This window comes from Vicugna pacos, unplaced genomic scaffold (genome assembly GCF_048564905.1).
Source record: "Vicugna pacos unplaced genomic scaffold, VicPac4 scaffold_351, whole genome shotgun sequence".
NCBI lineage: Eukaryota > Metazoa > Chordata > Mammalia > Artiodactyla > Camelidae > Vicugna > Vicugna pacos.
The window spans coordinates 2,473-24,926 of NW_027329029.1; the positions used below are offsets into that span (position 1 = coordinate 2,473).

The 22,454-nt window shown below is 44.9% G+C and overlaps 3 long non-coding RNA genes across 4 annotated transcripts; all 3 read left to right on the top strand.

The window, feature by feature from the left end:
- Positions 1-1,091: 1,091 nt before the first annotated feature.
- LOC140695550 (uncharacterized) lies at positions 1,092-3,719 on the top strand. The gene is made up of 3 exons (XR_012071202.1): positions 1,092-1,245; positions 1,651-1,741; positions 3,591-3,719. It is a non-coding gene; the product is annotated as an uncharacterized lncRNA (long non-coding RNA).
- A 2,597-nt stretch (positions 3,720-6,316) lies between these two features.
- LOC140695548 (uncharacterized) lies at positions 6,317-11,499 on the top strand. 2 transcript variants are annotated; one of them, XR_012071200.1, is made up of 5 exons: positions 6,317-6,580; positions 6,986-7,076; positions 9,766-9,892; positions 10,981-11,051; positions 11,261-11,499. It is a non-coding gene; the product is annotated as an uncharacterized lncRNA (long non-coding RNA). The 2 variants fall into 2 exon arrangements; XR_012071199.1 differs by lacking the exon at positions 6,986-7,076 and having other exon boundaries at positions 6,477-6,580; positions 9,820-9,892.
- Positions 11,500-15,143: 3,644 nt separating this feature from the next.
- Positions 15,144-16,847, top strand: LOC140695549 (uncharacterized). The gene is made up of 3 exons (XR_012071201.1): positions 15,144-15,331; positions 16,273-16,384; positions 16,594-16,847. It is a non-coding gene; the product is annotated as an uncharacterized lncRNA (long non-coding RNA).
- The last annotated feature ends 5,607 nt before the right edge of the window (positions 16,848-22,454 follow it).

Below are 22,454 nucleotides of genomic sequence, written 5' to 3' on the forward strand. Positions count from 1 at the left end.
CCCCCGGGGGCTTGAATCAAGTGAAAGATGGTCTACATAAGCTGTGTCATTAATGTCATTGGCGACTTTTACGGTTCAGTTCACTATCTGACTTATACTATTTACCTATACTGTCTTGAAAAACTGAGGCCTAATACATATACAAGTTCAGTCAAAGATTCCCCTCACTTACCACACTTCCTTCACCCCAGAGAAAACATAAACCCAGCATTTGCTGAATCTAGCAGAAGGCCATCGTTTGTTTGTGTGAGCTAAGTGTTCAATTCCTATCTATTTCAGTCGAGACTCTTTGACCTTTAGGAGTTCACTGTTGTTCACAGAGTGTGAAGCTGGAGGAACTCTGATCCTAGGAGGGGCTTGCTCCCCTCGTACTGGCTTCATTGCAGCTCAGGTACTGATCCTTCCAAATGGATGCCTGAGTGGAGGGGAGGGAAGAGCAAGTGCTTGATAGCTAGGCCCAAACCTGGGAAAAAGGCTTACCTGGGCTTGGTGCATTTTGGTCTGAGTGGCTTGGAAATGCCCCTTGGGACGTGTGGATTGTCACGACCTCTTCCAAGAACATGAGCGTTTTGATCATCTCTGCCATCTCTTCTCATTCAGACGTCAGGGATCTTGGACCCGTACTTGGAGCAGAGAATCGAGGAACTTCCTCAAGTCCACGTTGGCACTCCGTATGTTTCTGCCAGTATCAGCGAGGTTCAATATGTCTCATGAATGTCTTGTGAGCCTGGTATCCTCTACAGCTGTGTCCAGGCCAGTATTCTCCATTGTAGCAGAACGTCTCTCATCAATGTGTTCGCATCTCTCCTCAATCCGTGCAGCCAGCTTTTCGGCCAGCTTCTCTTGGTGTCTCCCATAAAGTCGACTCCACCGGGACTGAGCAAGTCTGAAAGAACCTCGCAGCCTCACCAATAAGCTGAAGACAGGCAGATCTTCCACTGTCTGCTCTGAAAAGTTCTGGAAACTGACCCGTGAACTCAGGTCTTTGGGCAGCAACAGTGTCTCGAACTTACACAGTTTCCCGGACAAAGACCTAAGCCAATGCCCACAGAGGGCGGCAGCACCCCCATCACACTGATCCACCCACAGAACTCTGCCCGGTTACTAAGGATCCACCAGCCACAACAAGCCTCGCGGTACACACCAACATTCCACCTGGAATCCAACCGGTAACGGCCTTCCCCAATGGCTGCTGCATCTTGTCAGTGTTGGGGGAGGGGCTGCATCCGACCAGAGGTTCCTAAGGTAAATGTGATTCTTCCCACTATAGTCCCATGGGCCTTTGTTCTTCCCTCTTTCCTTTTGTTCAGATCTGTATGCACAGTGCCAAAAGAAGGAAGCGTGTCCATTTTCAGTTGATGGATTCACACGTCATTAAACTTTCTAACAGTTCACAGTACACAGAGACCCACTAAAGGAAACATATGTTCCTGTAATATGCGTACATCCGGAATACATATCCGTCTGTTGATTTCTGTTGAAAAACCCGCACTCTCAGGACATGAATCCATTGGTTCCATGGGGGCTGAAATTGCTAGAAATGAAACCAACCGCAGTGTGCATTTTACTGTCTGTCTCTTTTGCACTTAGATCACTTTTGCAGAGCTACTTGTCTTTGTTATAGGCTTATGCCATTTCTTCTCCACATAGGGTACAATATGTCATTCATTCATTCTGTTGGAAGACTTGCAAGTCTATATCAAGGACTAGGAATCCACTGGACTCCAAATCGGCATTTGGGGTAGGTCATACTATGATCTTTTGAATCAATACTTATGAATATAAATTCACGCCTCCGATTGGCGAATACAAGTGTGCTGAGTACATGCAAGCAGCTAAACTGGGTCGATGCCTGCTGAATGATCCTTGACATCACCTTGAGTATTTTCTTTTGAATAATCATGGTTCCCTTGGTATATGTCAGCCAACCGTACCCTTTTGTTGCTAGTTTGTTTGTTGGATTCTTTGTTTGTCTGCTTCTCGTTTGTTTGGCAAACACGTCAGGCCATGCATCTTTCCGGTCGCTTCAAACAGAGAGTCATATAAGCTGATTCACTTAAGATAGTGCTTCCAATTACCTATGATTTCCTGCTTCCCTCCCCCATCTTTAGGGTTTTGATGTCCTCCTTGCCTTGTTCTTGTTTCTTCTTTGCCACTCATTCTCCTCTTGCATTTCCAATAATGGTTTTCTTCTTTCCATTTCATCTTGCTGCTTTTCTATTCAGGGGAGTATTCTCATCCTGCCTTTTAGGATAAGTATCGAACTGCTGAATTATTTTCTTTTTCCTCGAACTGATGAATTCTTTTAAGATTTGCCGGTCTGTGGAATTCACTAGCTCTGCCGTTATTAGAAACAGAGGTCATGTGGCATAGGCTTCCCTAGATGGCAGCATTTGGCCATTCAGGATATTGTCTATTTCCTGACACAACTCCATTTCCTGCACGATTGCTGCCGAGATATCAGCTGGAACCCCTCTGGAGGTTCCCTTGTGACTATGTTGCTTTCCTCCAGGCGCATTTTAAGTCACTGGGATGCTCATGAACTTTGTTGATTTGAATCAAACAGCTGCTGCTATGTCTAATGGGATTCCACCTACTTTGGACGCTGTGTACTTCCTGAATTCGCATAGATGATTCTTTCTTGGCTTTCAGCATGTTTCAGTCTGATTTTTCTGCAGATAACTTTTCAGACATTTTTTGTTTCTTTATCTCTTTCTTTTCCATCTGGGACTCTTATGAATCCTAGTCTTTCATGCCTTGTCTTACCCCAGGATTCAACAGCAATGTTTTCTTTGGTTTGCCCTTGCTTTCCTATGTCTGTTTCTGACCGAGGGATTTCTGTTCCCCTGTCTTCACAGTCATTCACGCGTCCCTCTGCATTATCTAGTCTGCTTAGGACTGAAGTTTAGCCATGATATTATCTCATCCATTGAGTTTTCTGATATTATTTGGCTCATCGTTCGACTTTCTCTTCCCCTTTTCTGGTAATCTGCCTTTTGTGATTCTGAGACACTGTTGTTCTTCAGTGTTTTCCTCACCTCCGTATTCAATACTTGCTCTGGATAGCGTTTTGCAGTCTAGTTGTTTGAAAGCTTATCTTTTGGGCCTTCAATCCCTTTGGAACTGAAAATGGTACTTCCTAATTCTTTTACTGTACTTCTTCATATCTACTGGTCAGGTAATATCAGGTATCAAATGTAGACTTCTAGGGACTTGTTAAGTGAAAATTTTAGACACTTGGCTCTACGCAATTCCATGGGATTTCTGTGAGGACAATTTCTCCTAGACATTGATGCCATGTCCTGTTCCTGTTTGTGTTTTCTGGTATATCTCCAATTGCTGGTGTTGCCTTTGTTTTGATGAACACCCAGTAGTATTTCGATTAGCATAACCTCATTTTGATTACGCTTATCTCGCAAAGGTGAAAGTGCACTGGACACTTCCTCGTTTGGAAATGAAGCTCCTAAAAGTTCTCAGGTCTGAATTCTGCTCTATGTCAACTTGGAGTGTTTCCAAAACAGCAAACTGAGAGTGCGCTTGTGCTTTGTAGTACCAAGGTAATGTCCCAAAGTAACCAGTATTTCCCAAAGCTTCTGTGTCTACAGAAACACCAGTGGAAGCATATCTATGGATGTCACATATCAGGGCCTGCTGGAATGATCCCGCAGACCGACCTTGGTGGCCTCGGTGCCGTACCGTGCCTGTGCCATCCAAAAGGTAGCATCTGCTTTGGGGAGATAATGCTGAAGGGAATGCTTCCTGTTCTCATGCTGTGGACTTGGACCACTATTCCTTGCCCTCTCATCCTTGTGACACGGGTGCACGAAGGCAACCACAAAGCTTTTGCGCATCCTGTGCCTCAAACCAAACCATAATCCCAGCCCAGGTTATGAAAGTAGCAGATCCTAAGGCTTTACATTCTGATTTCAAACCCAAAGACCCCTGGATCCCTCAGACCAGATGCATGATATCTCTGATTCAGCCCCACACGTGCTCTATTGACCACATGCCAAATTGGTCCCTGGTCCTGCAGATGCACTGGGTGTGGCCATGGGACATATCAATAATCTCAACCACGTTCGCCAGTGTGGTTGCTTTATCATTGGGGTCACAGGTCGGTTTGCTCTCTTGATAGGACCCACCACATCCCACAACGCACTCCAGATCCCTGAGACTCAGCGTGTGCCATCATGCGTAGCCCTATCCCTCACTGACCGCTGCCTCTGCTGCCTCAAATTTGGCAGCTCGGATCTTGGTCTCAGAATCAACTGTGGGGATATTTTGCGCTGGTTTCTTTGAGTTCTGTCAGCCAAGCATCTGCTGTGCACTCTTCTAACACTCAGCGCATCACCTTCAATCCCATGTCTCCTGTCTGCTTGAGAGTGTGCGTCCAAGTTAAACAGAGTTTCACCTTTGCTGCTCCATCACCAGGGGTCAGACCCTGCACTGGCTTCCATTCCCTGATTTGCCGTCTCCTGCCTCCAGGTGTTCTGAGGCCTCATCCTGTCTTTGGAAATAACAGACCTCTTTTCGGCAAGTGTCCTGTGCCAAGGGCTGGGTGAGTGGATGTTTCCATTGCTGTGTACATGGGAGCGAGTGAATGCAGGTTGCCCTGCTTCTCTGCCAACTGGGCATCGATGAATCAACACTTTCCAGATACATTTCATAGAAATGTGATTTTTGTTAAGCTCTTGGATTCTATAAAGCTGTGGCGGGAGGGATTGTCCGAAGACTCCGATTTTGACATTGTGTTGATATCCCATTTGCAGTCTTTAAAAAGTTTAATAGAATTGATTTACAGGTTTTGGGAGTTATACGAAAATGAAGTTAGTTTTTGAATCATACTAAATCGACCTAGAAGCCAGACATGTCAATTTTGGTAACATTTTGTCAGCTCTAAGGAAAACATAGACAGATAGAATGAAAACTAGCAGTCCAAACTTTTAAAGGACTCATGTCAGCTGTTTACTGTTGAAGCCTCCGAAACCAACAGGAACCATGAAATACCTATTGGAAACATGAAATAACCCCCAACTTTGGATTCACTTGTGCATGTGGTGCCCTTTACTCCCAATGACACCCACTGGCCAATGTTGGCATTTCAAGGGGTAACATCCCCCTCTATGAAAATACAAGAGAAAACAAACCAAATATATACATTTAGGTTTGAATCCAAAATCACCTAGAGGCATTATAGCTATGAGAACCCTGCTGCAGCTATGCTAGGCTATTGAGAACCAGGTGTACTTCTATCAGTGATGAGAATGATTAATCATCCGATCATGTTGGGTAAAGCAACTTAACGCAACCAAGTTTACAACCCCATGATATAGTGCCCCAGGGGGCTTGAATCAAGTGAAAGATGGTCCACATAAGCTGTGTCTTATTGTCATTGTCGACTTTTACGGTTCAGTTCACTATCTGACTTATACTATGTACCTATACTGTCTTGAAAAACTGAGGCCTAATACATATTCAAGTTCAGTCAAAGATTTCCGTCACTTACCACACTCCCTTCACCCCAGAGAAGACATAAACCCAGCATTTTCTGAATCTAGTGGAAGGCCATCGTTTCTTTGTGTGAGCTAAGTATTCAATTCCTAACTATTTCAGTCGAGACTCTTTGACCTTTAGGAGTTCACTGTTGTTCACAGAGTGTGAAGCTGGAGGAACTCTGATCCTAGGAGGGGCTTGCTCTTCTCGTACTGGCTTCATTGCAGCTCAGGTACTGATTCTTCCAAGTGGATGCCTGAGTGGAGGGGAGGGAAGAGCATGTGCTTGATAGCTAGGCCCAAACCTGGGAAAAAGGCTTACCTGGGTTTGGTGCATTTTGGTCTGAGTGGCTTGGAAATGCCCCTTGGGATGTGTGGATACTCACGACCTCTTCCAAGAACATGAGCGTTTTGATCATCTCTGCCATCTCTTCTCTTTCAGACGTCAGGGATCTTGGACCCGTACTTGGAGCAGAGAATCGAGGAACTTCCTCAAGTGCACGTTGGCACTCCGTATGTTTCTGCCAGTATCAGCGAGGTTCAATATGTCTCATGAATGTCTTGCGAGCCTGGTATCCTCTACAGCTGTGTCCAGGCCAGTATTCTCCATTGTAGCAGAATGTCTCTCATCAATGTGTTCGCATCTCTCCTCAATCCGTGCAGCCAGATTTTCGGCCAGCTTCTCTTGGTGTCTCCCATAAAGTCGACTCCACCGGGACTGAGCAAGTCTGAAAGAACCTCGCAGCCTCACCATTAAGCTGATGACAGGCAGATCTTCCACTGCCTGCCCTTTCAGATTCTGGAAACTGACCCGTGAATTCAGGTCTTTGGGCAGCAGCAGTATCTCGAACTTACACAGTTTCCCGGAACAAAGACCTAAGCCAAGCCCCACAGAGGGCGGCAGCACCCTTATCACACTGATCCACCCACAGAACTCTGCCTGGTTACTTAGGATCCACCAGCCACAACAAGCCTCGTGGTACACACCAACATTCCACCTGGAATCCAACCGGTAACGGCCTTCCCCAATGGCTGCTGCATCTTGTCAGTGTTGGGGGAGGGGCTGCATCCGACCAGAGGTTCCTAAGGTAAATGTGATTCTTCCCACTATAGTCCCATGGGCCTTTGTTCTTCCCTCTTTCCTTTTGTTCAGATCTGTATGCACAGTGCCAAAAGAAGGAAGCGTGTCCATTTTCAGTTGGTGGTTTCACACGTCATTAAACTTTCTAACAGTTCACAGTACACAGAGAACCACTAAAGGAAACATATGTTCCTGTAATATGCATACACCCGGAATACATATCCGTCTGTTGATTTCTGTTGAAAAACCCGCACTCTCAGGACATGAATCCATTGGTTCCATGGGGGCTGAAATTCCTAGAAATGAAACCAACCGCAATGTTCATTTTACTGTCTGTCTCTTTTGCACTTAGATCACTTTTGCAGAGCTACTTGTCTTTGTTATAGGCTTATGCCATTTCTTCTCCACGTAGGGTACAATATGTCATTCATTCATTCTGTTGGAAGACTTGCAAGTCTATATCAAGGACTAGGAATCCACTGGACTCCAAATCGGCATTTGGGGTAGGTCATACTATGATCTTTTGTGTCAATAATTATGAATATATATTCACGACTCTGATTTCCGAATACAATGTGCTGAGTACATGCAAGCTGCGAAACTGGGTCGATGCCTGCTGAATGATCCTTGATATCACTTTGAGTATTTTCTTTTGAAAAATCATGATTCCCTTGGCATATGTCAGCCAACCGTACCCTTTTGGTGCTAGTTTGTTTGTTGGATTCTTTGTTGGTCTGCTTCTCGTTTGTTTGGCAAACACGTCAGGCCATGCATCTCTCCGTTCGCTTCAAACAGAGAGTCATATATGCTGATTCACTTAAGATAGTGCTTCCAATCACCTATGATTTCCTGCTTCCCTCCCCCATCTTTAGGGTTTTGATGTCCTCCTTGCCTTGTTCTTGTTTCTTCTTTGCCACTCATTCTCCTCTTGCATTTCCAATAATGGTTTTCTTCTTTCCATTTCATCTTGCTGCTTTTCTATTCAGGGGAGAATTCTCATCCTGCCTTTTAGGATAAGAATCGAAATGCTGAATTATTTTCTTTTTTCTCGAACTGATGGATTCTTTTAAGATTTGCCGGTCTGTGGAATTCACTAGCTCTGCCGTTATTAGAAACAGAGGTCATGTGGCATAGGCTTCCCTAGATGGCAGCATTTGGCCATTCAGGATATTGTCTATTTCCTGGCACAACTCCATGTCCTGTACGATTGCTGCCGAGATATCAGCTGGAACCCCTCTGGAGGTTCTCTTGTGACTATGTTGCTTTCCTCCAGGCGCATTTTAAGTCACTGGGATGCTCATGAACTTTGTTGATTTGAATCAAACAGCTGCTGCTATGTCTATTGGGATTCCACCTCCTTTGGACGCTGTGTACTTCCTGAATTCGCATAGATGATTCTTTCTTGGCTTTCAGCATGTTTCAGTCTGATTTTTCTGCAGATAACTTTTCAGACATTTTTTGTTTCTTTATCTCTTTCTTTTCCATCTGGGACTCTTATGAATCCTAGTCTTTCATGCCTTGTCTTACCCCAGGATTCAACAGCAATGTTTTCTTTCTTTTGCACTTGCTTTCCTATGTCTGCTTCTGACCGAGGGATTTCTGTTCCCCTGTCTTCACAGTCATTCACGCGTCCCTCTGCATTATCTAGTCTGCTTAGGACTGAAGTTTATCCATGATATTATCAAATACATTGAGTTTTCTAATATTGTTTGGCTCATCGTTCGACTTTCTCTTCCCCTTTTCTGGTATTCTGCCTTTTGTGATTCTGAGACACTGTTTTTCTTCACTGTTTCCCTCAACTCCGTTTTCAATACTTTCTCTGGATAGCGTTTTGCAGTCTAGTTGTTTGAAAGCTTATCTTTTGGGCCTTCAATCTCTTTGGAACTGAAAATGGTACATCCTATTTTTTTTACTGTACTTCTTCATATCTCCTGGTCAGGTAATATCAGGTATCTAATGTAAATTTCTAGGGCTTTGTTAAGTTAAAATTTTAGACCGTTGGCTCTATGCAATTCCATGGGATTTCTGTGAGGACAAATTCTCCTAGACATTGATGCCATGTCTTGTTCCTGTGTGTGTTGTCTGGTATATCTCCAATTGCTGGTGCTGCCTTAGTTGTGATGAAAACCCCGTAGTATTTCGATTAGCATAACCTCATTTTGATTTCGCATATCTCTCAAAGGTGAAAGTGCACAGGACACTTCCTCGTGTGGAAATGAGGCTTCTAAAGTTTCTCAGCTGTGCATTCTGCTCTATGTCAATTTGGAGTGTTTCCAAAACAGCAAACTGAGAGTGCGCTTGTGCTTTGTAGTGCCACGGGAATTTCCCAATTAAACCAGATCTTCCCAAAACTTCTGTGTATACAGAAACAGCAGTGGAAGCATATCTATGGATGTCACACATCAGGGCCTGCTGGAATGATCCCGCAGACCGACCTTGGTGTCCTCGTTGCCGTAACGTGCCGGTGCCATCCAAAATGTAGCATCCGCTTTTGGGAGATAATGCTGAAGGATATGCTCCCACTTCTCATGCTGTGGACTAGGACCACTCTTCTTTGTCCTCTCATCCTTGTGACACGGGTACACGAAGGCAACCACAGAGATGTTGCGCATCCTGTGCCTCAAAACAATCCATAATCCCAGCCCAGGTTATGAAAGTAGCAGATCCTATGGCTTTATATTCTGATTTCAAACCCAAGGCCCCCTGGATCCCTCAGACCAGATGCATGATATCTCTGATTCAGCCCCACACGTGCTCTATTGGCAACATGCCAAATTGGTCCCTGGTCCTGCAGATGCACTGGGTGTGGCCATGGGACATGTCGATTATCTCAACCGCATTCGCCAGTATGGCTGCTTTATGTCTGAAGTCACAGGTTGGTTTGCTCCCTTGATAGGACCCACCTCATCCCACAACGCACTCCAGATCCCTGAGACTCAGCGTGTGCCATCATCCGTAGCCCTATCCCTCACTGACCGCTGCCTCTGCTGCCTCAAATTTGGCAGCTCGGATCTTGGTCTCAGAATCAACTGTGGGGATATTTTGCGCTGGTTTCTTTGAGTTCTGTCAGCCAAGCATCTGCTGTGCACTCTTCTAACACTCAGCGCATCACCTTCAATCCCACGTCTCCTGTCTGCTTGAGAGTGTGCATCCAAGTTAAACAGAGTTTCACCTTTGCTTCTCCATCACCAGGGGTCAGACCCTGCACTGGCTTCCATTCCCTGATTTGCCGTCTCCTGCCTCCAGGTGTTCTGAGGCCTCATCCTGTCTTTGGAAGTAACAGACCTCTCTTCGGCAAGTGTCCTGTGCCAAGGGCTGGGTGAGTGGATGTTTCCATTGCTGTGTACATGGGAGCGAGTGAGCGCAGTTTGCCCTGATCCTCTGCCAACTGGGCATCGATGAATCAACACTTTCCAGATACATTTCAGCGAAATGTGATTTTTGTTTAGCTCTTGGTTTCTATACAGCCGTGGTGGGAGGGATTGTCCGAAGACTCCGATTTTGACATTGCGTTGATATCTCATTTGAAAACTTTGAAATGTTTGATAGAATTGATTTACATGTTTTGGGAGTTATACGAAAATGAAGTGAGTTTTTGAAACATACTAAATCGTCCTAGAAGCCAGACTTGTCAATTTTGGTAACATTTTGTCAGCTCTAAAGAAAACATAGACAGATAGAATGCAAACCAGCAGTCCAAACTGTTAAAGGGCTCATGTCAGCTCTTTACTGTTGAAGCCTCCGAAACCAAAAGGAACCATGAAATACCTATTGGAAACATGAAATAACCCCCAACCTTGGATTCACTTGTGCATATGGTGCCCTTTACTCCCAATGACACCTACTGGACAATGTTGGCATTTCAAGGGGTAACATCCCTCTCTAGGAAAATACAAGAGAAAACAAACCAAATATATACATTTAGGTTTGAATCCAAAATCACCTAGAGGCATTATAGCTATAAGAATCCTGCTGCAGCTATGCTAGTCTATTGAGAACCAGGTGTTCTTCTATCAGTGATGAGAATGCTTAATCATCCGATCATGTTGGGTAAAGCAATTTAAGGCAACGAAGTCTACAACTCCATGATATAGTGCCCCCGGGGGCTTGAATCAAGTGAAAGATGGTCCACATAAGCTGTGTCTTTAATGTCATTGGCGACTTTTACGGTTCAGTTCACTATCTGACTTATAATATTTACCTATACTGTCTTGAAAAACTGAGGCCTAATACATATACAAGTTCAGTCAAAGATTCCCCACACTCCCTTCACCCCAGAGAAGACATAAACCCAGCATTTGCTGAATCTAGCGGAAGGCAATCGTTTCTTTGTGTGAGCTAAGTATTGAATTCGTATCTATTTCAGTCGAGACCCTTTGACCTTTAGGAATTCACTGTTGTTCACAGAGTGTGAAGCTGGAGGAACTCTGATCCTAGGAGGGGCTTGCTCTTCTCGTACTGGCTTCATTGCAGCTCAGGTACTGATCCTTCCAAATGGATGCCTGAGTGGAGGGGAGGGAAGAGCAAGTGCTTGATAGCTAGGACCAAACCTGGGAAAAAGGCTTACCTGGGCTTGGTGCATTTTGGTCTGTGTGGTTTGGAATTGCCCCTTGGGACGTGTGGATTGTCACGACCTCTTCCAAGAACATGAGCGTTTTGATCATCTCTGCCATCTCTTCTTTTTTAGACGTCAGGGATCTTGGACCCGTACTTGGAGCAGAGAATCGAGGAACTTCCTCAAGTCCACGTTGGCACTCCGTATGTTTCTGCCAGTATCAGCGAGGTTCAATATGTCTCATGAATGTCTTGCGAGCCTGGTATCCTCTATAGCTGTGTCCAGGCCAGTATTCTCCATTGTAGCAGAACGTCTCTCATCAATGTGTTCGCATCTCTCCTCAATCCGTGCACCCAGCTTTCCAGCCAGCTTATATTGGTGTCTCCCATAAAGTCGACTCCACCGGGACTGAGCAAGTCTGAAAGAACCTCGCAGCCTCACCACTAAGCTGATGACAGGCAGATCTTCCACTGTCTGCCCTTTCAGATTCTGGAAACTGACCCGTGAATTCAGGTCTTTGGGCAGCAGCAGTATCTCGAACTTACACAGTTTCCCGGACCAATGACCTAAGCCAAGCTCCACAGAGGGCGGCAGCCCCTCCATCACACTGATCCACGTACAGAACTCTGCCCGGTTACCTAGGATCCACCAGCCACAACAAGCCTCGCGGTACACACCTACATTCCGCCTGGAATCCAACCGGTAACGGCAATCCCCATTGGCTGCTGCATCTTGTCAGTGTTGTGGGAGGGGCTGCATCCGACCAGAGGTTCCTAAGGTAAATGTGATTCTTCCCACTATAGTCCCATGGGCCTTTGTTCTTCCCTCTTTCCTTTTGTTCAGATCTGTATGCACAGTGCCAAAAGAAGGAAGCGTGTCCATTTTCAGTTGATGGTTTCACACGTCATTAAACTTTCTAACAGTTCACAGTACACAGAGAACCACTAAAGGAAACATATGTTCCTGTAATATGCGTACACCCGGAATACATATCCGTCTGTTGATTTCTGTTGAAAAACCCGCACTCTCATGACATGAATTCATTGGTTCCATGGGGGCTGAAATTCCTAGAAATGAAACCAACCGCAATGTGCATTTTACTGTCTGTCTCTTTTGCACTTAGATCACTTTTGCAGAGCTACTTGTCTTTGTTATAGGCTTATGCCATTTCTTCTCCACGTAGGGTACAATATGTCATTCATTCATTCTGTTGGAAGACTTGCAAGTCTATATCAAGGACTAGGAATCCACTGGACTCCAAATCGGCATTTGGGTTAGGTCATGCTATGATCTTTTGAATCAATACTTATGAATATAAATTCATGCCTCTGATTTGCGAATACAAGTGTGCTGAGTACATGCAAGCTGCGAAACTGGGTCGATGCCTGCTGAATGATCCTTGATATCACCTTGAGTATTTTCTTTTGAATAATCATGGTTCCCTTGGTATATGTCAGCCAAGCGTACCCTTTGGTGCTAGTGTGTTTGTTGGATTCTTTGTTGGTCTGCTTCTCGTTTGTTTGGCAAACACGTCAGGCCATATATCTCTCCGTTCGCTTCAAACAGAGAGTCATATAAGCTGATTCACTTAAGATAGTGCTTCCAATCACCTATGATTTCCTGCTTCCCTCCCCCATCTTTAGGGTTTTGATGTCCTCCTTGCCTTGTTCTTGTTTCTTCTTTGCCACTCATTCTCCTCTTGCATTTCCAATAATGGTTTTCTTCTTTCCATTTCATCTTGCTGCTTTTCTATTCAGGAGAGAATTCTCATCCTGCCTTTTAGGATAAGAATCAAACTGCTGAATTATTTTATTTTTTCTCGAACTGATGAATTCTTTTAAGATTTGCCGGTCTGTGGAATTCACTAGCTCTGCCGTTATTAGAAACAGAGGTCATGTGGCATAGGCTTCCCTAGATGGCAGCATTTGGCCAATCAGGATGTTGTTTATTTCCTGGCACTCCTCCCTGTCCGGCATGATTGCTGCCGAGATATAAGCTGGAACCCCTCTGGAGGTTCTCTTGTGACTATGTTGCTTTCCTCCAGGTGCATTTTTAGTCACTGGGATGCTCATGAACTTTGTTGATTTGAATCAAACAGCTACTGCTTGGTCTATTGGGATTCCACCTCCTTTGGACGCTTTGTACTTCCTGAATTTGCATAGATGATTCTTTCTTGGCTTTCAGCATGTTTCAGTCTGATTTTTCTGCAGATAACTTTTCAGACATTTTTTGTTTCTTTATCTCTTTCTTTTCCATCTGGGACTCTTATGAATCCTAGTCTTTCATGCCTTGTCTTACCCCAGGATTCAACAGCAATGTTTTCTTTCTTTTGCACTTGCTTTCCTATGTCTGCTTCTGACCGAGGGATTTCTGTTCCCCTGTCTTCACAGTCATTCACGCGTCCCTCTGCATTATCTAGTCTGCTTAGGACTGAAGTTTACCCCTGATATTATCACATACATTGAGTTTTCTGATATTATTTGGCTCATCGTTTGACTTTCTCTTCCCCTTTTCTGGTATTCTGCTTTTTGTGATTCTGAGACACTGTTTTTCTTCACTGTTTCCCTCACCTCCGTATACAATACTTTCTCTGGATAGCGTTTTGCAGTCTAGTTGTTTGAAAGCTTATTTTTGGGCCTTCAATCTCTTTGGAACTGAATATGGTACATCCTATTTTTTTACTGTACTTCTTCATATCTCCTGGTCAGGTAATATCAGGTATCTAATGTAAATTTCTAGGGCTTTGTTAAGTTAAAATTTTAGACCGTTGGCTCTACGCAATTCCATGGGATTTCTGTGAGGACAACTTCTCCTAGACATTGATGCCATGTCCTGTTCCTGTGTGTGTTGTCCAGTATATCTCCAATTGCTGGTGTTGCCTTAGTTGTGATGAACACCCCGTAGTATTTCGAATAGCATAACCTCATTTTGATTACGCATATCTCGCAAAGGTGAAAGTGCACAGGACACTTCCTCTTGTGGAAATGAGGCTTCTAAAGTTTCTCAGCTGTGCATTCTGCTCTATGTCAATTTGGAGTGTTTCCAAAACAGCAAACTGAGAGTGCGCTTGTGCTTTGTAGTGCCACGGGATTTTCCCAATGAAACCAGTTCTTCCCAAAACTTCTGTGTCTACAGAAACAGCAGTGGAAGCATATCTATGGATGTCACACATCAGGGCCTGCTGGAATGATCCCGCAAACCGACCTTGGTGTCCTCGGTGCCGTAACGTGTCGGTGCCATCCAAAATGTAGCATCCGCTTTTGGGAGATAATGCTGAAGGATATGCTCCCACTTCTCATGCTGAGGACTAGGACCACTCTTCTTTGTCCTCTCATCCTTGTGACACGGGTGCACGAAGGCAACCACAGAGATGTTGCGCATCCTGTGCCTCAAAACAATCCATAATCCCAGCCCAGGTTTTGAAAGTAGCAGATCCTAAGGCTTTATATTCTGATTTCAAACCCAAGGCCCCCTGGATCCCTCAGACCAGATGCATGATATCTCTGATTCAGCCCCACACGTGCCCTATTGGCAACATGCCAAATTGGTCCCTGGTCCTGCAGATGCACTGGGTGTGTCCTTGGGACCTATCGATACTCTCAACCACGTTCGCCAGTGTGGTTGCTTTATCATTGGGGTCACAGGTCGATTTGCTCTCTTGATAGGACCCACCACATCCCACAACGCACTCCAGATCACTGAGACTCAGCGTGTGCCAACATCCGTATCCCTATCTCTCACTGACCGCTGCCTCTGCTGCCTCAAATTTAGCAGCTCGGATCTTGGACTCAGAATCAACTTTGGGGATATTTTGCGCTGGTTTCTTTGAGTTCTGTCAGCCAAGCATCTGCTGTGCACTCTTCTAACACTCAGCGCATCACCTTCAATCCCACGTCTCTTGTCTGCTTGAGAGTGTGCATCCAAGTTAAATAGAGTTTCACCTTTGCTGCTCCATCACAAGGGGTCAGACCCTGCACTGGCTTCCATTCCCTGATTTGCCTTCTCCTGCTTCCAGGTATTCTGAGGCCTCATCCTGTCTTTGGAAGTAACAGACCTCTCTTCGGCAAGTGTCCTGTGCCAAGGGCTGGATGTGTGTATGTTTCCATTGCTGTGTACATGGGAGCGAGTGAGCGCAGTTTGCCCTGATCCTCTGCCAACTGGACATCGATGAATCAACACTTTCCAGATACATTTCACCGAAATGTGATTTTTGTTTAGCTCTTGGTTTCTATACATCCGTGGTGGGAGGGATTGTCCGAAGACTCCGATTTTGACATTGTGTTGATATCTCATTTGAAATCTTTGAAAAGTTTAATAGAATTGATTTACATGTTTTGGGAGTTATACGAAAATGAAGTGAGTTTTTGAAACATACTAAATCGACCTAGAAGCCAGACTTGTCAATTTTGGTAACATTTTGTCAGCTCAAAAGAAAACATAGACAGATAGAATGCAAATTAGCAGTCCAAACTGTTAAAGGGCTCATGTCAGCTCTTTACTGTTGAAGCCTCCGAAACAAACAGGAACCATGAAATAACTATTGGAAACATGAAATAACCCCCAACCTTGGATTCTCTTGTGCATGTGGTGCCCTTTACTCCCAATGACACCTACTGGACAATGTTGGCATTTTTAGGGGTAACATCACTCTCTAGGAAAATACAAGAGAAAACAAACCAAATATATACATTTAGGTTTGAATCCAATATCACCTAGAGGCCTTATAACTATGAGAACCCTGCTGCAGCTATGCTAGGCTATTGAGAACCAGGTGTTCTTCTATCAGTGATGAGAACGCTTAATCATCCGATCATGTTGGGTAAAGCAATTTAATGCAACCAAGTCTACAACCCCATGATATAGTGCCCCCGGGGGCTTGAATCAAGTGAAAGATGGTCCACATAAGCTGTGTCTTTAATGTCATTGGCGACTTTTACGGTTCAGTTCACTATCTGACTTATACTATTTACCTATACTGTCTTGAAAAACTGAGGCCTAATACATATACAAGTTCAGTCAAAAATTCCCCTCACTTACCACACTCCCTTCACCCCAGAGAAGACATAAACCCAGCATTTTCTGAATCTAGCGGAAGGCCATCGTTTCTTTGTGTGAGCTAAGTATTCAATTCCTATCTATTTCAGTCGAGACTCTTTGACCTTTAGGAGTTCACTGTTATTCACAGAGTGTGAAGCTGGAGGAACTCTGATCCTAGGAGGGGCTTGCTCTTCTCGTACTGGCTTCATTGCAGCTCAGGTACTGATCCTTCCAAATGGATGCCTGAGTGGAGGGGAGGGAAGAGCAAGTGCTTGATAGCTAGGCCCAAACCTGGGAAAAAGGCTTACCTGGGCTTGGTGCATTTTGGTCTGAGTGGCTTGGAAATGCCCCTTGGGACGTGTGGATTGTCACGACCTCTTCCAAGAACATGAGCGTTTTGATCATCTCTGCCATCTCTTCTCTTTTAGACGTCAGGGATCTTGGACCCGTACTTGGAGCAGAGAATCGAGGAACTTCCTCAAGTCCACGTTGGTACTCCGTATGTTTCTGCCAGTATCAGCGAGGTTCAATATGTCTCATGAATGTCTTGTGAGCCTGGCATCCTCTACAGCTGTCTCCAGGCCAGTATTCTCCATTGTACCAGAACGTCTCTCATCAGTGTGTTCGCATCTCTCCTCAATCCGTGCAGCCAGCTTTTCGGCCAGCTTCTCTTCGTGTCTCCCATAAAGTCGACTCCACCGGGACTGAGCAAGTCTGAAAGAACCTCGCAGCCTCACCAGTAAGCTGATGACAGGCAGATTTTCCACTGTCTGCCTTTCAGGTTCTGGAAACTGACCCGTGAACTCAGGTCTTTGGGCAGCAGCAGTATCTTAAACTTACACAGTTTCTCGGGCCAAAGACCTAAGCCAAGCTCCACAGAGGGCGGTAGCCCCTCCATCACACTGATCCATCCATAGAACTCTGCCCGTTTTCCTAGGATCCACCAGCCACAACTAGCCTCGTGGTACACACCAACATTCCACCTGGAATCCAACCGGTAACGGCCATCCCCAATGGCTGCTGCATCTTGTCAGTGTTGTGGGAGGGGCTGCATCCGACCAGAGGTTCCTAAGTTAAATGTGATTCTACCCACTATAGTCCCATGGGCCTTTGTTCTTCCCTCTTTCATTTTGTTCAGATCTGTATGCACAGTACCAATGGAGGGAAGCGTGTCCATTTTCAGTTGATGGTTTCACACGTCATTAAACTTTCTAACAGTTCACAGTACACAAAGACCCACTAAAGGAATCTTATGTTCCTGTAATATCCGTACACCCGGAATACATATTCGTCGCCTGATTTCTACTGAAAAACCCGCACTCTCAGGACACGGATTCATTGGTTCCATGGGGGCTGAAATTACTAGAAATGAAACCAACCCCAATGTGCACTTTACAATCTGTCTCTTTTGCTCTTAATACACTTTTGCAGATCTACTTGTCTTTGTTATAGGCTTATGCCATTTCTTCTCCACGTAGGGTACAATATGGCATTCATTCATCCTGTTGGAAGACTTGCAAGTCTATATCAAGGACTATGAATCCACTGGACTCCAAATCGGCATTCTGTTAGGTCACGCTATGCCCTTTTGAATCAATATTTATGAATAAAAATGCACGCCTCTGATTTCCGAATACAAGTGTGCTGAGTACATACAAGCCGCGAAACTGTGTCGATGCGTTCTGAATGATCCTTGACATCACCTTGAGTATTTTCTTTTGAATAATCATGGTTCCCTTGGTATATTTCAGCCAACCGTACCCTTTTGGTGCTAGTTTTTTTGTTGGATTCTTTGTTGGTCTGCTTCTCGTTTGTTTGGCAAACACGTCAGGCCATGCATCTCTCCGCTTGCTTCAAACAGAGAGTCATATAAGCGGATTCACTTTAGATAGTGCTTCCAATCACCTAAGATTTCCTGCTTCCCTCTCCCATCTTTAGGGTTTTGATGTCCTCCTTGCCTTGTTCTTGTTTCTTCTTTGCCACTCATTCTCCTCTTGCATTTCCAATAATGGTTTTCTTCTTTCCATTTCATCTTGCGGCTTTTCTATTCAGGAGAGAATTCTCATCCTGCCTTTTAGGATAAGAATCAAACTGCTGAATTCTTTTTTTTTTTTCTCGAACTGATGAATTCTTTTAAGATTTGCCGGTCTGTGGAATTCTCTAGCTCTGCCATTATTAGAAACAGCGGTCATGTGGCATAGGCTTCCCTAGATGACAGCATTTGGCCATTAAGGATATGGTCTAAGTCCTGGCACTCCTACCTGTCCTGCACAATTGCTGCCCAGATATCAGCTGAAACCCCTCTGGAGGTTCTCTTGTGACTATGTTGCTTTCCTCCAGGTGCATTTTTAGTCACTGGGATGCTCATGAACTTTGTTGATTTGAATCAAACAGCTGCTGGTAGGTCTATTGGTATTCCACCTCCTTTGGACTCTGTGTAATTCCTGAATTCGCATAGATGGTTCTTTCTTGGCTTTCAGCATGTTTCAGTCTGATTTTTCTGCAGATAACTTTTCAGACATTTTTTGTTCCTTTATCTCTTTCTTTTCCATCTGGGACTCTTATGAATCCTAGTCTTTCATGCCTTGTCTTACCCCAGGATTCAACAGCAATGTTTTCTTTGGTTTGCACTTGCTTTCCTATGTCTGCTTCTGACCGAGGGATTTCTGTTCCCCTGTCTTCACAGTCATTCACGCGTCCCTCTGCATTATCTAGTCTGCTTAGGACTGATGTTTAGCCCTGATATTATCTCATCCATTGAGTTTTCTGATATTATTTGGCTCATCATTTGACTTTCTCTTCCCCTTTTCTGGTATTCTGCCTTTTGTGATTCTGAGAAACTGTTGTTCTTCAGTGTTTCCCTCACCTCCGCTTTCAATACTTGCTCTGGATAGCGTTTTGCAGTCTAGTTGTTTGAAAGCTTATCTTTTGGGCCTTCAATCTCTTTGGAACTGAAAATGGTACTTCCTATTTCTTTTACTGTACTTCTTCTTATCTCCTGGTCAGGTAATATCAGGTATCTAATGTAAATTTCTAGGGCTTGTTAAGTGAAAATTTTAGACCCTTGTCTCTACGCAATTCCATGGGATTTCTGTGAGGACAATTTCTCCTAGACATTGATGCCATGTCCTGTTCCTGTGTGTGTTGTCTGGTATATCTCCCATTGCTGGTGTTGCCTTAGTTGTGATGAACACCCCGTTGTATTTCGATTAGAATAACCTCATTTTGATTACGCTTATCTCACAAAGGGGAAAGTGCACAGGACACTTCCTCTTGTGGAAATGAAGCTTCTAAAGGTTCTCAGCTCTGCATTCTGCTCTATGTCAATTTGGAGTGTTTCCAAAACAGCAAACTGAGAGTGCGCTTGTGCTTTGTAGTGCCACGGGTATGTTCCAATGAAACCAGTTCTTCCCAAAGCTTCTGTGTCTACAGAAACATCAGTGGAAGCATATCTATGGATGTCACACATCAGGGCCTTCTAGAATGATCCCGCAGACCGACCTTGGTATCCTCGGTGCCGTAACGTGCCGGTGCCATACAAAAGTTAGCATCCGCTTTTGGGAGATAATGCTGAAGGATATGTTCCCTCTTCTCACGCTGTGGACTTGGACCACTCTTCCTTGTCCTCTCACCCTTGTGGCACGGGTGCACGAAGGCAACCACAGAGCTGTTGTGCATACTGTGCCTCAAACCAAACCATAATCCCAGCCGAGGTTATGAAAGTAGCAGATCCTAAGGCTTTTCATTCTGATTTCAAACCCAAGGCCCCCTGGATCCCTCAGACCAGATGCATGATATCTCTGATTCAGCCCCACACGTGCTCTATTGGCAACATGCCAAATTGGTCCCTGGTCCTGCAGATGCACTGGGTGTGGCCATGGGACATATCAATAATCTCAACCACGTTCGCCAGTGTGGTTGCTTTATCATTGGGGTCACAGGTCGGTTTGCTCTCTTGATAGGACCCACCACATCCCACAACGCACTCCAGATCCCTGAGACTCAGCGTGTGCCATCATCCGTAGCCCTATCCCTCACTGAACGCTGCCTCTGCTGCCTCAAATTTGGCAGCTCGCATCTTGGTCTCAGAATCAACTGTGGGGATATTTTGCGCTGGTTTCTTTGAGTTCTGTCAGCCAAGCATCTGCTGTGCACTCTTCTAACACTCAGCGCATCACCTTCAATCCCATGTCTCCTGTCTGCTTGAGAGTGTGCGTCCAAGTTAAACAGAGTTTCACCATTGCTGCTCCATCAGCGGGGGTCAGACCCTGCACTGGCTTCCATTCCCTGATTTGCCTTCTCCTGCTTCCAGGTGTTCTGAGTCCTCATTCTGTCTTTGGAAGTAACAGACCTCTCTTTGGCAAGTGTCCTGTCCCTAGGGCTGTGTGAGTGGATATTTCCATTGCTGTGTACATGGGAGAAAGTGAGTGCAGGTTGCCCTGCTTCTCTGCCAACTGGGCATCGATGAATCAACACTTTCCAGATACATTTCACAGAAATGTGATTTTTGTTTATTTCTTGGTTTCTATACAGCTGTGGTGGGAGGGATTGTCCGAAGACCCAGTTTTGACATTGTGTTGATATCCCATTTGCAGTCTTTAAAAAGTTTAATAGAATTGATTTACATGTTTTGGGAGTTATACGAAAATGAAGTTAGTTTTTGAAACATACTAAATCGACCTAGAAGCCAGACTTGTCAATTTTGGTAACATATTGTCAGCTCTCAGGAAAACATAGACAGATTGAATGCAAACTAGCAGTCCAAACTGTTAAAGGGCTCATGTCAGCTCTTTACTTTTGAAGCCTCCGAAACCAACAGGAACCATGAAATACCTATTGGAAATATGAAATAACCCCCAACCTTGGATTCACTTGTGCATGTAGTGCCCTTTACTCCCAATGACACCTACTGGCCAATGTTGGCATTTCAAGGGCTAACATCCCTCTCTAGGAAAATACAAGAGAAAACAAACCAAATATATACATTTAGGATTGAATCCAAAATCACCTAGAGGCATTATAGCTATGAGAACCCTGCTGCAGCTATGCTAGGCTATTGAGAACCAGGTGTTCTTCTATCAGTGATGAGAACGCTTAATCATCCGATCATGTTGGGTAAAGCAATTTAATGCAACCAAGTCTACAACCCCATGATATAGTGCCCCCGGGGGCTTGAATCAAGTGAAAGATGGTCCACATAAGCTGTGTCTTTAATGTCATTGACGACTTTTACGGTTCAGTTCACTATCTGACTTATACTATTTACCTATACTTTCTTGAAAAACTGAGGCCTAATACATATACAAGTTCAGTCAAAGATTCCCCTCACTTACCACACTCCCTTCACCCCAGAGAAGACATAAACCCAGCATTTTCTGAATCTAGCAGAAGGCCATCGTTTCTTTGTGTGAGCTAAGTATTCAATTCCTATCTATTTCAGTCGAGACTCTTTGACCTTTAGGAGTTCACTGTTGTTCACAGAGTGTGAAGCTGGAGGAACTCTGATCCTAGGAGGGGCTTACTCCCCTCGTACTGGCTTCATTGCAGCTCAGGTACTGATCCTTCCAAATGGATGCCTGAGTGGAGGGGAGGGAAGAGCAAGTGCTTGATAGCTAGGCCCAAACCTGGGAAAAAGGCTTACCTGGGCTTGGTGCATTTTGGTCTGTGTGGTTTGGAAATGCCCCTTGGGACGTGTGGATTGTCACGACCTCTTCCAAGATCATGAGCGTTTTGATCATCTCTGCCATCTCTTCTCTTTTAGACGTCAGGGATCTTGGACCCGTACTTGGAGCAGAGAATCGAGGAACTTCCTCAAGTCCACGTTGGCACTCCGTATGTTTCTGCCAGTATCAGCGAGGTTCAATATGTCTCATGAATGTCTTGTGAGCCTGGCATCCTCTACAGCTGTGTCCAGGCCAGTATTCTCCATTGTAGCAGAACGTCTCTCATCAATGTGTTCGCATCTCTCCTCAATCCGTGCAGCCAGCTTTTCGGCCAGCTTCTCTTCGTGTCTCCCATAAAGTCGACTCCACCGGGACTGAGCAAGTCTGAAAGAACCTCGCAGCCTCACCAGTAAGCTGATGACAGGCAGATCTTCCACTGTCTGCCCTTTCAGGTTCTGGAAACTGACCCGTGAACTCAGGTCTTTGGGGAGCAGCAGTATCTCGAACTTACACAGTTTCCCGGTCCAAAGACCTAAGTCAAGCTCCACACAGGTTTCCAGCCCCTCCATCACACTGATCCACCCACAGAACTCTGCCCGTTTACCTAGGATCCACCATCCACAACA